The sequence below is a fragment of the Nannobrachium achirus genome, assembly GCF_963921795.1.
Source record: "Nannobrachium achirus genome assembly, chromosome: 15".
NCBI lineage: Eukaryota > Metazoa > Chordata > Actinopteri > Myctophiformes > Myctophidae > Nannobrachium > Nannobrachium achirus.
The window spans coordinates 43,545,429-43,562,807 of record NC_137822.1 but is presented as its reverse complement, the minus strand read 5'-3'; the positions used below and the strand labels follow the sequence as shown (position 1 = coordinate 43,562,807).

At 41.6% G+C, this 17,379-nt stretch overlaps 1 long non-coding RNA gene across 1 annotated transcript; it reads left to right on the top strand.

Annotated features, from left to right (window-relative positions):
- Positions 1–2,219: 2,219 nt before the first annotated feature.
- On the top strand, positions 2,220–14,050 carry LOC308299297. Its single transcript, XR_013962756.1, has 3 exons — positions 2,220–2,389; positions 4,444–4,545; positions 13,944–14,050. It is a non-coding gene; the product is annotated as an uncharacterized lncRNA (long non-coding RNA).
- Positions 14,051–17,379: the final 3,329 nt, after the last annotated feature.

The window sequence follows — 17,379 nt, the reverse complement described above, 5'->3', positions numbered from 1 at the left end:
CTGAACTTGAACACAGCATTTTGAGTTGAACAAATGTATTTACGAATCATGTCGTTACACCACATCTCCACTAGCTAAAGAGTGCTGGGTTGTGCAACTCCGAAAATAGCTGATCTACAAGCTCTCGCAGCACAATGCGTTGAGAGCTTGTAGATCAGCTATTTTCGCTATGTTTGTCTCGGGTCCTACCTTACCTCATTGTCCAGTCCAGTGAGTGAAAGTACAAAAGTATTAGATTAGATTAGAATAGACATTTAGACTGCATTGTACATCAGCCAGTCACATTTGGTGAGGGTATAGACATTTAGACTGTATTGTACATCAGCCAGTCACATTTGGTGAGGGTAGCAAACCGTTTGCCCTGTTGCGGTTCTGCTATGCCACAGACAACTTCCTGCTCTTAATTAATTAATCTTGTATCAATTTAGTTGGCCAGAATTCATTTATATGTTCTTTAAAAAAATGTATTTTGTTGTCTATATTTGCTATGCTAAAGTGTGGTGGTTGAGCTAGCAGGACCTAGACTGTTTGCAAGCAAGCTATGTGCAATGTGCAATTTGTCCAAATTAATCAATTTATTTGAATTGTGCTAAATCTATAACTAGTAGTCCTACTTTTTTTCCTTCTTTTTTTTTGTTTTGCTGTATCCAAGTAAGGATAAGAACAGCTATGGTTTTGTTTATGCCCTTCCTCCATATCCATTCATTCATCACTATACGGTATGTTTGTGTATTTTGGAAATAATAAAATCACATTTTCTGTACCACCCATTTTCTGTTGTCAAGTGTCTTATATTAACTGCTTATAACGGATAGTTATTATAAAGTGTTACCACAATATAAGGTTTAGGTTTCTGTGAAGGGGTTTCTGCTCTGTCTGATGAATTTGCTGTATCACCGAATGAAGCTAAATTAAATTATGTAAAAATGTTTAAAACGTTGTTTTAAACATGTTAAAATGTTTTAAATGGACAAAAGAAACATGGGACTTGTTATTTATTGTTATGTCTGTAGGAAAATACAGTATATATCATCTGGTGTGACAATCAAGTCATCTGGCGTGACAAGCAGATATGTCACACCAGATGACGAAGTGTCACACCAGATGACGTTTTCTGCATTTAGGACTACCTTGAGGCTACCAGGTACACATTAGCATGCTAACAACATGCTAGCTATAACAAAACAACCTAGATTTACATGTAATTATGACCAAAGTTTCAAATAACTTTTGCTTTATTAATGAAAAAGGTGTCACACCAGATGACATCCAGAAGTGCCACACTTGTCAAAGTTTCAACAAGATGGCATTTCATGAAAATGTTAAAATCATAACTCACCTCAGACACCTGTCTTGCAGTTGTGCTGGGAGTGCTGAATAGCCTTACAGAAGAAGGACCTCTCTAGCCCAGTAGGTGTCCAAATTATTGCCTGTTTAATTTTTCCAAACTAGTGTCACACCAGATGATTTTGGTTTGGGGGACAAAATCTTTTTGATCAGAAATGACTGAAAACATTATGCTTGGACTTTGAAAAGATATAGGCTCACAAATAGAATTTTTTTTTTTGCCTAAATTCATTTTTAAATGAATTTTAGCAATTCTTTTTCTTAGTTTTATTCAAGTTCCCACTTTGAGAAACAAGGTCGGGACAGTCACACCAGATGACATTTACCATGTTTGGTTGAAGATTCTGAAGAAATGAGGAATGAAATGTTTTAATCTTGAGTAAGTTCACATAAAGCTTAATGTCCTGCACAATATTCAGAAGGTTTTTGACAAATATATTTTTTATTTATACATGTTTGACACCGAGGACAGCGAAAACGCTACGTCACGTCACCCACCCATATATATATATATATATATATATATATATATATATATATATATATATATATATATATATACTGCATAGTACTGTGTGCTATCCGTCTATCATTCAATGTTATATGAGTTACTTCAATGGTTTCCTATGGAAATAAGCTAGTCTTTTCATGGATCTCCTTTTAGTAGACCTTGTACCAGTGAACTGTGCCGTCATGAAACTGTACCCTTTCCTATGCAATCTTCTAATAAAGTCTTCAATCAATCAATCAAAGTGTACTGTGTTTCAACCCGGACAAGATAGAGGGGAGGACCAGGGCCATTTCCGTGCCTCTCTTCCGGGTTGAAACAGCGTAAACAACAGAGCAGAGAGAGAGCGAACATGATACAGAGAAAGACGGTGTTATAAATACAATAATAGAGGTTTTACCTCACAAACCTTTACTTTAGAGCTGCGTTAAAGTGTGTTTTCTACCAGGAGACATTCTAAACAGTGGAGACTAGAATCCTTACTTTAGAGCTGCGTTAAAGTGTGTTTTCTACCAGGAGACATTTTCGGGGAAGGTAGGCCTATGTTTTTTTTCTGTTCTTTTGTTTTGTTCATATAGATTAAGAATGTAACTTGGAAGAAAGGGACATTTCACTATCATGGTAGTGTGACCTGAACATGCACGTGTTTACCTTGGGGAAATAATAATAATAATAGCCTAATAATTAGTATTTAATTTGCACAAATCATGACGAAATAATTGGGAGTATTTTTCTAAAAAAGAAAAAAAAATCATTCTGCCTTGCTTTTATAGAGGGAACATTTTCTATTAGAGAGAGAGACTATTGTTGTTTTTTAGGTACCTGTCCAGGACAGGCCTCAGACCCGCCTAACATTACAATATTTATTGCGACTGAAGGTCACAGTTTAGTATGTGAAACGGCACATGCTTTTTTTTTTTACGGTCTATGGGTTTGCCACTCTGACATTACTGTAATGTCAGGGGAACCACACTAACAGAATCCCTTTTATGCCCATATATGGAGTACCCTGATGTCATCAATATTAAGCCCATATGTAATGGTAAAATCTTTTCGACCGGAGGGTTAGCGACTCACCCCACGGAGTTTAGGGTAAGTAAGGTTTAGAGTTGGGTGTTGAAAAGATGACATGTAGAAAGAGCGAAGCACTCCCATATGTAACAGGACTTCATATGGGAATGCCCATATATGAAGGCCTAACAGAATCCATATGGCCAAGAAAGCCCATATCTGTGTGGCTGGTTCTACAGACAGGTATCTGCATATATGGGCTTATCAGGGATTGTATGTATGATGTCATAGACGTCATAGGACTTTCACATAACGAATAACTGACTAAGCATGTTTGGGCTCTCATAGCATATCTCCATATACAGTACATGGGTCTCCATATATGGTTACCAGGGGTCTCCATATATGGGTAACTGGTCTGATATACATCACTTGCCAGATGGCCAAGCCACGGTGTGACCTCTCCCTTTCACATAATAGCGAAAAGGCCTACTGTGCAAAACATATTGAAGTGAAAAGGGACAACAGGTTATGCATTTTAATTGCATATTCAGGAAGTGCTCTGTGCAAAAACTAACTTGACCAAGTTGATTATGCAAAGAAGTCTATTAGTTCAGCCGTTTCTAGTTATAATAAGTTTTCTTTTCCTACATTCCTGGGCAAACGTCTAATTTATCTTTTTGGGTTGTTTTTGTTTGTAGCAATGTGTTTATGAAAGAAGATGTCAGATGTGAAGGCAATTACTGAGTAGAGAGACATTCATTAAAAAAAATGTAAACACTAAAAAAATGTAAACACTTTAATGCTGCAAAGATTAATCCTAGATTAAATGGCCTTTCCTCTGGCGCCATCTTTTGGCCAAACTCTCCACTTGGACACAAGATGTGTTCAAATGTAATGGACAGATTGTCATGAAACTTGATCAGTGTGCATTCATGCATCCTGGGAGATTAACCCTAACCAATCGTTCCAATGACCTTGATCTTCTAGCGCCACCATCAGGTCAAAAGAATGAAGGGATGCTCGATTATGCCAAGGATGAACACAATTATTTTTGTTTTTATATCTTTCTTGTTGACCAAAATGCTCTTTCCATCATCTTGGCTCAGATCAGAACTACCGGTAAACATCTCACAGTCTAACTGAGATTGAGTTTGGCTTTTAAGGTTTTTAATGAGTGAAAATGCACAGATGTAAAATAATTCTCTTTTCAGCCCTACAATACATTGCTCACTCCCCTCACCCAGGTCTAAAAAAGGCTGCTTACAGCATGTGATCAAATACCATCTGTCATCCACACTCATTAGTTTGGGGATATATTTTGGATCACAGCCCAGTTTTTGAACCACAATTATTCGTGTCCTCTTCCTCTGTTTTACATTAAACTATTTCTAAAGCGCATGACACATCAAAGTCTGTACGGTTGGTGAGGTGGGCATATAAGGAAGCTTTGGTCGCAGAAATATTAAAAGCAGATTGTCTTCTTTCACCTTATTCACTTTAGACCATTATTTTCATATTCTTGACACCACTAGGTTTGAGGTTATTAAAGTCCTTGTTGAATTGCTTCATTTCAGAGCAGTGTGTGGAGTCCAGACTGCAGGTGAAGATGAACTCTCCAGACTCAGCCAGGGCCATTTCTATTCAACAGGAGGAACCTGAAGATCAGCCACACTTCAGTAAGTTTAACCACTTGAACCCTAGCATTGCTATGCAGGGGGAACATTTGCTGAAAATAGCCGATCTACAAGCGCCACAAGTATTATGTTTTAATATTATTTCATGATTCAAAAAAGGGATCTCTGATAATAAAATCAAAGAAAAGGACCCGCACACTAAATGGTGCATTTATATAGGCCTTTATCCAAGGCACTTTACAGAGATTGTGCATTACATTCACCCAGCATTCACACACACATTCATACATCGATGGCGGAGGAAACCATGCAAGGCACCAACCTACTCACCAGGAGCAACTAGGGGTTCAGAGTCTTGCTCAAAGACTCTTCCACACTAACTCTGGGGGATCCCAGGATCAAACTAGGAACCCTACCGGAACCCTCTGTGTTCTAATGACGGTTTCTCTACCCCTGTGCCACTGCCTCACACTGTCAAGACCTTGATAAACTTTTTTTTTTCTTTTTAGACATTTCGATCATTTAGAGACCTTCATCAGGACAGTCAATACAGGGCACAATAACCACCAAACATTCATAGGCCACAGCAGGGTTTCCCAAAGTGGGTGCCGTGATGTAGGCCCCTGCAAGCCCGACGGGACCCGACCAGGTCCCGGCCCGCCAAAACGGGCCGGGCTCGGGCTCGTTTCAGAACTCACCAACGGGCCTAGGGCTGGGCTCGGGCTCGAACTCACACGCTCAAATATAATCATTACCATATCATTTTGCGCAGTGAATTTTACCCTATTCAAGTGGACACTTGGTGGGGGCATGTCCTTGGCTGCGCGCTGCATGCTGCCTGTATAGTCACGTGATAACAACAGCTCAGAGAGGAACTTCAGACAGTCACACTGACATGCACACAAACTGCGTTGGCCGCTACACACCGTGTTGTCGTCGGGAACGATTAATGATGGATCATGGATGCTAATAAAATAACGGAGAGGTTGGCTCGAGGGGAGCTCCAAGCAGTAGCAAATGTAGCAGGAAAATCAGAGGTTTGGAAGCAGTTTGATCTGATTACTACGCTAACAAACGAGCAAGCAGGTTGTGTACAGTGCAGAAAATGCAAGCACGTCCTAACATATAACAGTAAAGGATCGGGGACGTCTCATTTAGTGCGACATATTGACCGCGGCTGCACAGGCACTGCCAGTGTTGCACGACAAACAGCAATTCATGATTATGCCTCTAAGCCAGTGCCAGCAGCTGCGAAATCCAAAATCACTCAGAGGTGTGTCGAATTCTGCTGCGAGGACATACGACCATTCCTAACAGTGGCTGGAGGAGGATTTGAAAAGTTAGCGCAGGAACTAATTAACATCGGCGCAACTTATGGTCGACTGGAGGCAAAAATGTTACTACCTGATCCCACAACTGTCTCTCGTAACTGCCTCGCGAAGGCAACAGAAAAAAGAGAAGTGCTTGTTGCTGAAATCAAAGGGGTGATGTTCAAAATTCAAGTCGGGATGACCACAGACATGTGGAGCGACGACTACCGTAAGGTTAGTTATATGACCATCACATGCCACTACGTAACGCCAGATTTCCAACTCAAGAGTGCTGTACTCACCACGCCAATGTTTCCCCTCGAGGACTCCAAAACAGGCGATAATATCCGCAGGGAATTGCAGAAGCACCTCGTGACAGTTCTCAAGTTTGATCCCTCTGTGATGAGCAATGTGGTCTGGGTGACAGATCAGGGGTCTAACATCGTCAACGCGCTGCGACGGTACCGCCGCTTGGACTGCCAAGATCATGTTTACAACACAGTCCTCCGCCATGCATTGGATATCAAGGAGCTGACTGAACCAGTCCCAGAGGTTGCTGCAACGCTGCTGGCAGTCAAGAAAGTTGTCCGGTTTGTAAAACAAAGTGGGATGGCAAGCCAGTTATCCAAGGCCGTTCAACAGATGGGGGAGACACGTTTTAGCACTGTGTATCTTACACTAAAATCTGTCCAGGACGTCTATGGTGAACTAGTGGAAAAGCTGGACCGCCGTGGAGAGGGCGATAAAATGGCAGACGTGTCCCCCGATGTAGTGGACTTTTTGGTCAGTTTTCTCAAAGAGTTCTATGACGCTCAGCGGGAGATGGAAGGCGAAAAATACGCTACACTGAACCTGGTTGTGTGGTGGCACGAGAGGCTGAAGCGTCATTGCCAACCATCAAGCACAGACCTGCCTTATCAGGCTATCATCCGCCAGCGCCACTTGGAGTGGATTGATAAAAAGATTGACATTCAGCCGCAGCATAAACTGGCAATGTTCTTATGGCCAAAGTTCAACCAGCTCCGTATGTTCACTGCCACTGAGAGAGTTGCCATCCTGCAGGACGCAAGGAACTGGATAGCGACCTTTAAAACAAGTGATGAGGAGCAACAGGAGCCAGGTGCGCCAGACAACCAGCCGCCAGCAGCAAAAAAGAGACCAGCGGCTGATTTTGAAGCGGAGTGGGAGAACGTCACTACAGGAGGAGACGACACAGACGTGGATGAAGTCAGAAGATACCTGGACCTTAACCCCACCATGGATGATGATGATGATCGAGACTTGCTGGCTTGGTGGCGTCAGCACGAGAACACCCTTCCTTTTCTTTCACGGCTTGCCCGTCAGGTGAGAACGCTCAGTAACAAATTGTCTAGTTAAATCATAGCATAGTGATTTATTTTAGACCTCAAGTTAATGAAATGAACGAATTTCCTATGTGCTTTTAAATGTTTTGAAATGGTTATGATGTGCAGACTTTGTGTAAATAATAATAATAATAATAATAATAATAATAATAATGTAATCTATAACTCCCCAGGTGCTGAGCATCCCTGCTAGTAGCAGCAGCAGCGAGCGTGTCTTCAGCGCAGCAGGGAGGACAGTGGAGGAAAGGCGAACTGGATTAAATCCCGAAACTGTTGATGCTATCCTTTTTCTTCACGGCGCTCGTGAGCAGATTCCGCAGAATCAGGATTAACGATTTTTTGTGATGTACGGACTATGGACTATGGACTGGATATTGGGACTATTTTTGCAGTATTGTTCTTCAGAGAGAGAGAGTTTACCTGTGTTACCTCAGCTCAAAGGTAGGCTGTGATTTGAGTTATTATTGCTGCTGGCTGGAGCCACGAGCCACGACACGTTGCCTACTTGTCTTGATTTAATAGGCCTGCTATGCCATTGATTCTTAACTGTCCCTAATATAGCCTAAGACTAATAGTGAATATGTTTGTGGCACGCACTTTGTTGATTTAGCCTAGCTATTTTATGTTGTTGCTTTTATTTATTTTATTGTTTAAGCGTCTCTCAGCCTGCTTTGTTCCCTATCCTCCTGGTTTGATTGATTGAAGTCTTGTGGAAATGTGCAATTTTGCATTGGAAAAGTTACAGTTTCATGAATGTACAGTTCACTGGTAGACTACACGGTCTAATTTTGTAGTTATGTTAATAAAACCAAGAACTACAAGTACTTTTTAGTTTGATGTGTGTTCTTGACTTGTTGTGGGGTTGTTTTTATCTGAGCGCAAGTCAGCAAGAGCGCAGCTGCTGCTACGTGCGCTTCAAAATAATTAGATAATAATAATAAATAAATAAATAAGGCGACGGGCCTCGGGCCGGGCTCGGGCTTTGAATAGCGGAACCAAACGGGCCAGGGGCCGGGCCTGGACTGAATCCCATGGGCCCGGGCCGGGCCTGGGCCCACATTTTAGGCCCGTGCAGGGGCCTACCGTGATGCCAGTCCAGGGGTGCCTCAGAATACTTTGATAATATTTGGAATTCATCAATATTACTTAAAGGCGCACTCCACCACTTTTCAACCTATCTTCATATAATAGGTCCTCACTAATGTTCATGATAAAATATCAAAAAAAAAATCTACTCAGTTTGGGTCTCATAGGAGAGCTGTGAGTGGGTCAAATCCTTCCTACCGGTGACATCATCAATGGGAAATGCAAGCTAATAGAAACTGCAGGCTTTCTATTCCTGAAAAAGTTGCAATGTTAAAGTGGAAGCCATTGTTCTCGTGATAATAAAAATCTTTTTTTTTTTCTTTTTCTTTTTTCTCAAAAATATTATTAAGTGTGCCTGCCATGCAACGCAATGGCAAAACACTTATTGTAATCCGCCATACTTAATTAATTAAGTCCATAGTTTCGCCACAAATTTCTGCACGTAATAACTGCCGCACAATTTACGCCACCCACGCAATATATACATCAAAACGTGCGGCTCGGCCGGGAATAGGTTGCTATTACTTTTCTTTCCGATCCGCGTTACCATTGCGACGTAATTCGCAAAAAACGACGCCAAAAACCCCATTGACTTAGAATGGGGGAAATTTCGGCACTTAATAACTGCCGCACGATTTACGCCACCCCCGCAATATATACATCAAAATGTGCGGCTCGGCCGGGAATGGTGTGCTATTACTTTTCTTTCCGATCCGCTTTACGATTGCGATGTAATTCGCAAAAAACAACGCCCAAAAACTCCATTGACTTTGAATGGGGGACTCCGAAAAAAACCCAGAAACTTTGGCGCCACATAACTGCCATATTTTTGCCTAGCAACGTCATTTAAAATGTAAAATGCTCACACAACTTTGGTCTTTTTCCGACCAATAGGGATGAGCTGTAATTGATTAAGCCTCGCCCCCTCTTTAACAGGAAGTGCCCTTCACCAAACAGGAAGTGCCTCTATAACTCATGAACCGTTTGTCGTACAGACTTGCGGCTGGTGTCATACCTTTTCTTTTTTTCTCAATTTTTTTTTTTCTCAATTTTTTTTTTCTCAAATTTTTTTTTCTCAAAATTTTTTTTTTCTCAAAATTTTTTTTTCTCAAATTTTTTTTTCTCAAATTTTTTTTCTCAAAATTTTTTTTTTCTCAATTTTTTTTTCTCAAAAATTTTTTTTTCTCAAATTTTTTTTTCTCAAATTTTTTTTCTAAAAATTTTTTTTTCTCAACATTTTTTTCTCAAAATTTTTTTTTTCTCAAAAAATTTTTTTTCTCAATTTTTTTCTCAAAATTTTTTCTCAACATTTTTTTCTCAAATTTTTTTTTTCTCAATTTTTTTTTTCTCAAATTTTTTTTTATGGCTTTATGGATTATGCTAATCATGCAATGCTAATTATGCAAATGCTAATGCTAACACATGCTAATGCTAACAAATGCTAATGCTAACAAATATGCTAATGCTATGCTAACACATGCAAATGTTAACAATTGCTAACAAATGCTAAAAATGCTAATGCTAACAAATGCTAATGTTAACAAATGCCTAATTTTTAAAGGAAAAAAATCAATGATAATGTTAGTGCTAAGAAAATGCTAACACCAACTGCTATACAAGGTTGCACACACTTAGCGAGCTGCAGGCACACTTAAAATGTCTTAGACATTTTCTTTTCTAGTTATTATTATTTTGTCAAACGATGATGTCACCAGTAGGAAGGATTTGACAGCTCTCCTATGAGACCCAGACTGAATAGAAAGAAATTGTGCTATCTTATTATGAACATTAGTGAGGACCTATTATATGAAGACAGGTTGAAAAGTGGTGAACTACTCCTTTAAGCACGTAAAACATGCCTGATTTGCACTGTACTTGATGAGTTATTTTTCCATCTATGGCCAACTCTCTTCAACAAGAATAGCAGATCTTCAAGCTTACAACAAGCTTGTAGATCGGCTATTTTTTTGTGAACCTTCCCCCCCAGAATAGGGATGCTAGGGTTGAAGTGTTTAAATAAAGTTAAGTATAAAGTTGTGTTCAGTCATTTCTGATGGAAACGGATATTTCTCCAATATGATGTAAGATTCTAAAAATACAGTCAGTGTAATTCAGGGGTGTTGTGGAATAAAAGGTTATATACAGGGGTTCCCTGAGTCAAAAAGTTATGAAAACCCCTGGGCTACACCCACATTGTGTGGCTCAATTGATATTCAGCCTAGTGGCTGCACAAGGAATCACACACCTCAAAGAACCAGTGTTTCATGATTGAAATTTAGACTGAGACTGATTCTAAAAACGCCTTCTAAAACCTAACCTAAGCTTTCTGAAAACCTTGAAATTATTTTCCAAAAATTTTAAAATTAATTATGTTGCTATACAGCAAATACTAATGAGACGTATATCATCTCCACAATACGGCTCCTCTAAGTACCCAAAGTCGCTTTACAGAAAGTTTTACAGTAGCACAATATTGTCATGGGCTAAATAAACAAACGTGTTGTTCAAATTGGGGTTTAGCTTATTTGACAGTAAAAAGACATTCATTCAAAGACGTTTTAGGGCATCGTCGGGGTCAGAATGGCGTTTCAGGTTTTATGTCAATCATATTTAGGCCTATACAGCGCCTCACACTTTAACTCCCTGAGTGCCAAAAACGTCTAAAACTTATTTTTTTTTCTCACTTATATAGGTGTATATATACAGGAAATGAGCGAAAACTTGATATAATATGATATCATATCATATCATATCATATCAATTTTGCACGTATTTCAAATATGACATATTTCCTCTATTTTCCTTTTACACCAGATTACATTATAAACGTTTTGGCCTATATCTCCATAACCGTTTATCGGATTGTCTTACTTTTTTTTGCTATGTAGACAGATATTGCGCTCTGAGAACTCATTGTCTCGAATTACACACTTTGAGCACCGCCCCATACAGCGTGGTGCATCTGGTTGTAGTGTGTAAACAGAAACACTCTCAGCGACTAACTTCATCTCGCTAATGTTATTGGTTTGCAGAAGACAGTATTCTGGAAGGATTTATTTTTTGATTTATACGTTGTGATCTGACTCTCTGAGTCGCTCTCGGACACACAAAGAAAGACGTGGCGATGGCTTCTCGTAATGGACAGCGTATCGCACATCTCAGCCTCTCGTCTGTGGTAAAAAATAAAGCCCCGCCGCTCACGACCGCTTCTTACCTTTTGTGAACATTCTGTCCAAAAAGTAAAGGTCCTATACACTTCTCTCAACTGTTTACTTTTCAAGCGTGGACGAAAATCCAATCAGCGTGTTGAAATAAAGAGTTTATATCGCTCATTTTGTCAGCCGGTGCATTATTTTCCCCACTATTATTCGTTGTGTCTATACCACGTGACCAGGGGAGGTAGTGTGTCTAAAAACAAAGGACCGGCTGACAAAATGAGCGATATAAACTTTATTTCAACAAGCTGCTTCGATTTTTTTCCACGCTTATGAAGTAAACAGATGAGAGACCGGCATAGGACCTTTACTTTTTGGATATAATGTTCACAAAAGGTAAGAAGCGTTCGAGAACGGCGGGGCTTTATGTTTTACTACAGACGAGTGGCCGAGCTGCGAGATACACTATAGCGTTAGCTTCGCGCTAGCGCTGGCTGTTTATTATGAGAAGCAGTCTCCGTTAACACAGAGAGCGTTACATTTGCGCTAGTTTTGATAATGAGGAGTCAGCTTTATAGTTCAGTTGTTACTCAAGCTCACTGCAGCCCATGAACGGACAAGTTTCTTTGTTCTGTGTCCGAGCTAGAGTGCCCTAAAAAGTGTGTTTTGCAAGCCCGCCCGCCACTTCCCACGTTCTTACTACAAAACGGGCTGCAAATGTGCTCTGTGTTGCTAATGCTCCCAAGAAAGAAAACGTGTAAATCCATTGATCCAAACTGTAGAAGACAGTGCTTCTGCTTTAGCTGTCTGCTTTAGCTGTGTACAGCAGATGCTCCGCAAGCTTCGTAGCCGATGTTATAGACTAATAGACTTTGTAATAGACTTTTTTTTACACTGTAAAAACTTTTTCTTTTGTAATACACTTTTTTAGTGAAAAATAAAAACTACAAAAAGAAGAAAATGACAGGATGAGCATATAAGGAGGGGAGGAGGTAGAAAACACCACTGGCCACTATTTCTGACATGGCTGCAAGCACTATAGCACAATAGATTACCACAGGTAGCCTACTGTGTATGCTGTGCATCATCTATTCAGAGAATATCATATAATATCATATAAACTGTAAACAAATCAACGTGATGGATATAATTCCAGTGGAGAAACGCAAAGTTTGGATTTTATATTAAGAATGCACCAATATTGGATTGGATATTACACAACACCTTTTCCCTATACTGTCAGAAGTTCAGAACGTGCCAAACTAAAAGGTAATAAATCGCGGGGGCATCCGTTTTTTATTGCAATGCTGGGACTACACAGCTTAGAGCCTGGTTCTCTAAGTGCTTGAGGGAGTTCTAGGGGGTCCCCAGCTAAATGTTAGGAACACAATGGACCCTTATGGGTATGGGTACAAATGGGACGGGCGACATAAAGTCGGCGGAAATCTGTCTATCTGCAACACAAACGCACCGACGCACGCAAGCCAGCTGAGTCTCGTCTCGTCTCTGTGATCAGCCACGTGCACACATAGACATCTTGAGCCCCTGCCGTTTTATCCATCTGTAAAAAGTGCCCTCTTCAGACCATGAATGCATTTTTTTACATTGGTAAAATAAATTCAAATGTTCCCGGGCCCTTTCCATATCATAACTGAAGGCTCCATTCAAGAGAATGCAGCCTTCAGTTACATTTCTAAAAGGCCCTTTTAGAAATGTCTGCCCCTGCCTCTCGAACATTCTCTGCACATCCCTGTCTGTGATTATTCTGACGGGCAGCCGAGAGCGCAGGAGGAGGAAAGTTTTGTGATGCGATTGCGAGCTGTGGTGTCGTGGACACTAACTGGACAGTATCATACTCACTGCCTGGACAGGTTGGTGTTTGTTGTGGATATCACTGTGATTGTTATTGTTCAGCTTGGGACTGAGCTGAAAATCTAACTGTTCTGCATGACGCACGGCGCACGCAACCCTCCGCAATCGCTCTCACCTCTCGGTCCTCGGAGCGGCGGCTACAGTGCGCTGCTGCTGCGCTATAGTGTCTAGGCTATTAGTCTCAAAAAAAAAAAAAGCATTATATAGCATCGGACACAGTTCGGGCCAAAGACCTGGCCAGATCGGGTCCGGTCTCCCCGGTTCCATTTTAGGGTCGGATCCAATCACTCTCAGATCCATTTCGGGCCGGGGCTAGAAAATCTGTATTTTTCTCTGGGCCATTCGGCTCGTTCCAAATTTCCTCGGCTCCATTTCGTCTCGGCTCCCAAGAGTAGGAAGTGAGGGATGAACCTAGCTTTTGTTATTGTTCTGGGGCGAGAGCAAAAAAGAATGTGACTTCCCATGTCGATGTCCTTAATTATTATAATAATAATTAAGTACTGAAAATAGCCGATCTACAAGCTCGTAATCATGACAATAGAACTTTTGATGTGTAAAAATATGAATAAAACCACATTTGATTTTATTCAAATCAACACTAGTTACAATGGGAGAAATGGTTAATAACCAATGTGTTCTTTCTTCTCTTCCAGAGATCAGCATGGAGGCATCAGAGTTGCTCAGACAAAACAAGACGGAACTTCTGGACATTCTAATTCTAGACATTACCTTTGTCATCCAGTGTGTATTTTCACACAGGCCTGAAAAGCTACTGTTCTACTCTGAATACGAACACCTGACGAGCATCTCTGTCCCCATGGACGCAGCCACTGCCCTTGTGGACAAAATGCTTTTCAAGGGTGAACCAACGTGCAGGTTGTTCCTGCGTCTGCTACAAGACGCTCGACTAACAGAAGGGTTTCCTGGTCTCAAGACAATGCCATGGTGCAACCCTCCAGCTGCAGCTACAGCAGGTAAAGCCTCAATACAATGAAACACAATATTCTCTCAATTAATTCACATTAAATTAGATATGTTGTCTTCCTTTTTTTTCTTTAAGCCATCTCACTAAAAGAATAGATAAGTAGTAAATACATATGTAACTCGCGCGGCGCTCTTCGCGGCCACTCGCGCCTGCGGCGCTCGGGGGCGAAGAGCAGGACCAAGGTCCGCTGGCCTTCGCGCCGCTTGCAATGTCGTGGACAATCGAGCGGCTCCGCCTGGAGGACGTTGTTGTGGCGACCGCTTGTTCCGCCACGTGCCGCACGGCGAGTGCTCCGTTTCTCGACCGTACTGTTTCTCTAACAAACCGTGACATATATATATATATATATAAGTATGGCGGATTAGAATAAGTGTTTTGCCATTGCATTGCATGGCAGGCACACTTAATAAGAACAGGTGATTAATCTTATTTATTTTTTACACATGAGAGAGGTGATAACCCGCCCGCCCGCGATGCAGGTGGGTGGGTCAAGGTTTCAGACTCAATCGGCGGGCAGTTTGGCGGGCGCCGCGGGCACCGGGTCGGCCCGCGCATCACTAGTAGGTATACACCTCTAGTGCTAGGAAAAAAGTGATAGCCTTGCATCTGTGGTAGCTTTCTGTGTGTTATCACTGCTTTTATACCCCCATGCCAAAAAACTGTTTCAAAATCCGAAAGGAACATTCTACTTCAAACTGATGGACAACATAGTGACTATGACATAATCCTATGTGAGCCATGGCCCCAAATTTTTTGTTCATCGGTACCATCTGGGGGGAATGATTCTCATAGTGATTTTTGGGAAGGTATACATCCCTAGTACTAGTAGGAAAAAAGTGATAGTTTTGCATTTGTGGTAGCTTTCTGTGTGTTATCACTATTATATTATAACAACATGCCAAATATTGAAAGAGATGGTTGGGATAAAAAATGGTTGGGATAAAGCTCAGACAATATATTCTTCACTACTGTTGTTAAAATTAGCATATCTAGAATTGTTCTTTATTACAGGCAGTGACATATAGTGACTATATAATTATGACATATTAGGCCAGGGCCCCACATTTGGGGTCATCCGTACCATATGGGGGGAATGATTTTAATAGTGACTTTTAAGAAGGTATACATCCCTACGGCTAGGAAATATGTGAGAGCCTTGCATCTGGGGTAGCTCTGGTCCATCGCGTCACCTCCAGTGACGCTCTGACAGACCCGTCGGCAAATGAATAGACCGCGTTTTCTCAGCCCCTACGAGCGCTCAACTTCAGTCAAAATAAACAAAACTACTTCACTACTCAGTACTCACCAAACCAAAGGTAGTTTTGCGTTGTTGAAAGTTTATTCTCCACGGTGGTGACTGTGTGTGTGTGTGTGTGTGTGTGTGTGCTTTATTTCTATCATTTAGAAGCAAATACTAATGAGACACAGAAGTAACACCCGATTTGAAAGGTATAACATTGTATATAGGGCTGGGTTCGGTAACCGCCGTACCGCCGTATCGCGGTATACCGCGGTGTCAGGGTCCTTACCGCGGTCAAAAAAGACAAAAAATAGGATATTTTTATTGAGAACGAGCGAGTTTTAAAACGGGGGAGAAGCGAGGACCGCATGCGCTCCATGCCGCTCTGCTCTGGGCCGTGTACCACACGTTGGAAGCCGCCCACATACGTCACTCACACACAGACCTGCACAGTGCACGCAGGGCAGTAGAGTACGGAGCACAACTCTATGACGGAGCAGCATAAACTTTCTCTGTAATCCACTCGACACAAGGATGTTAATACATACCTTGTGTTGTGGCATATCTTTTTTTATTCATACGGATTACTGGCGGAGCGCGGGCCGCGTGGACTAAAACCGAAAATGAAACTATTTTACTTTCTCCACCGCGTCGCACGTTGTGCTCCGTCCAGCGGCGCGTCGGCGATTTTATAACCTTTTCTGTCAAGTCTTGTAACTAAAACCTGTATATAGCAGCACTCAATCACTGCGATTTGAGAGTTGAGACGTGGCGTGAGTTTACAGAATCACTGTACACGATCTGACTACCCTTCCTCTTCTGGTTTGTTCACACAGCTGTTTGTGTCTGAAAAGCCCAAGTAGCTAGCCTACGTTACTATGGTAACCCGACAGTGCAGATCTAAAAGCTCAGAACGCATCGCGGATGCGATGTGTTGTGAGCTTGTAGATCTGCTCCTTTGAAAGCCAGACCCGCTGTGCTGTACGGAGAAGTATAACTCGGGCAGTCAGCCTGTGTCACCTCTCCACTGTGGAGAGGCGACTTTTGGGAAGATGATTGCAATATTTTGGCTTATCGCCGAACCTTAATTAATAGATACGGGGGTGCGGTAATTACCGCAGTACCGGCGGTAAATGGGAAGACAGTAATCGCGGTAACAAAATGTCCATACCGCCCCAGGCCTAATTGTATACTGTAGGTGGCAACAGGTCTAAATGGTTTAAATGTCTTCAGTAACAACACAATATGTATTTGGTTAAAAAAAACATATCCTAAAACATTGATTCAAGCAGTGATAACTAAGCGTTATGTTGCTTATCCTCACTACTATTCACTGTCCTATTGTCACTCACTTTGTGCATTAAGCAGATGATACCTTATTTTGTACAAGGATGGAAATGTTTATTTACTCTTAATCAATCAATCCAGTGTTAGCTATCATGTTGTTTTTCTGCTCCTAGACATCCTGCACATGGTTGTGTGTAAAGAGAAGGTTTCTCCTGAACGGGAGAGGAGCTCCAGTCTGCTCCAGGAGGAACCAGAGCCTCCACACATTAAGGAGGAACAGGAGGAACCAGAGCTTCCACACATTAAAGAGGAACAGGAGGAACCAGAGCCTCCACACATTAAAGAGGAACAGGAGGAACCAGAGCCTCCACACATTAAAGAGGAACATGAGGAGCTACTTCAAAGACCAGAGGAGCCTGATGGGTCAACGTCGTCATTACCAGCAGTGAAATGTGAAGCCCATGATGAAGACATCTCTTCTCACTGTCCTGGAGTTGAAGTGGAGCTGGAATCTGACTCTGAAGTCACTGAAGACAGTGACGATTGGGAGGAGACCAGTGGAGGTCAGTCAGTGTTA